The sequence below is a fragment of the Galeopterus variegatus genome, unplaced genomic scaffold (genome assembly GCF_000696425.1).
Source record: "Galeopterus variegatus unplaced genomic scaffold, G_variegatus-3.0.2 Scaffold14705, whole genome shotgun sequence".
NCBI lineage: Eukaryota > Metazoa > Chordata > Mammalia > Dermoptera > Cynocephalidae > Galeopterus > Galeopterus variegatus.
Genome location: NW_007740816.1, coordinates 26,618 through 28,312, shown reverse-complemented (window position 1 = coordinate 28,312; position 1,695 = coordinate 26,618).

Sequence of the window (1,695 nt, the reverse complement as noted above, 5' to 3'; positions counted from 1 at the left end):
TCTCCACATGGGATCCGAACCCTCGGCGGGAGCACCGCCGCACTCCCAAGTGGCGCACTCTTCAGTGCGCCACTGGGCCGGCCCCTAATTGCCATTTTAAGAAATGAGCTAAACTATAACTGTGAACAAAGTAAGCTCTGTTAGAATCACCAAATCCTAGAGATATATTTAATTTACTTTCATATTTTCAGTGAATTAAGAAGGAAAAATGCTTCAATAAAGTTATAAAACAATCCTAGGATCCTTTCAACTGTAAGTCACATTCTAATTTCAGAGATGCTAAAATATGAAAAAAAAAAGAATATCTTGGAATCAATGACATATGATAGGCAGTTCAGGAATGCAAATTAATAAAGTTAAGGCAAAAAAGAATTTTGTAACAGAGCCACCTTACACTCAGTGGTATTTCTCACAAAGCTCAAAAGAATCTTAGCATGGAAAATGCCACTGGGAGGTAGGGTAAGATGGTGGACTACAGGTGCCTGGGGCACATTCCTCCCACAGAAAAGGACGAGAGCAACTAATAGTCAGCTAAATATCAATGCAGAGTGTTGGTGGGAGAGTACAAGAATGCAGCAGGAGACTTGTGAGATCCCTGAGAAACATGAAATCCCAGGAAAAAAGCATAGAGAGGAGAGATAGGCACACAGCCTCAGCCGCCATATCTCCACCACTGGGATTGGCACAGGAGAGGCTTTCCTTTAAAGGGGTTAAAGGCAGGAAGAGGGCCCATGCCAACCCCCATCCTCACAACAGAGGCTTGCAGTTCCTACTGCAGGAGGATTTCACAGCCACTGCAAGCCTGGAGCTAACGGTAGGGAGCTGCCTAGACTACATGCACTGCATCGCTCTAGAACACGAGCACATACACCATATACTGCACTCCCCACCTCCCATTCTTGAGACCTAAGCCAACAAAGTATGGTGCCATCTTGAAACCAGAGCCCTTGCAGGAGCACGCCCTGCCCTGGGGGCCAGAAGCCACTGTACTTCCCCAGGCTTATGGCTCCAAAGTCATCCTGGTGCACTCAGGAGATACTACAATTCCCTGATCCCAGTGGCTTGAGGCCTGGACTCAGAAGCAGCTGTGACCCAAGCCCTGCATGTCTGGGAAGCCAATCCCAGGCCTGATGAACTAGTACACCCCCACATCCCTGGCCAGAGATCAGACAGGCACAAACATAGGCCCTCAACCCCCACCAGTGGGCTGAGTTCTATGCACCCAAGTTCCCAACCCAGATAAACAGCTCACAGTTCTCTAACCTGATAAACAAACTCTCCTGGACCAGTGGAAATAAAGTGCATTTGTGCCCTCCCAAAGAAGCAGCCAGGAGGTCTTGCACTCAACAGTCCCTCCTAGTAGCCTTGCCTACTGCTCTAAAAGAGGCCGACACAGTCCCCTCTCTGCATCCCTGCCTAGCAGCCTCACTCACTGCCCAAGAGGCCACCAGCAGGGCCCCTTCACTGCAGCCCCACCTAGTGGCCTCATACTCCACACAACTGAAACCAAAAGACACATTTTCAGGTGAAAATACAAAAGCCACTCTACAAAATTCAAACAGATGACTGTTCCACAAGATGCACAGATATCAATGGAAGGAAACAAGAAACCTGAAAAAACAAGTAAACACGACACCACCAAAAAAACACAATAATGCTCCAATAACTGATCCCAAGGAATCAGAAATTGCCAAC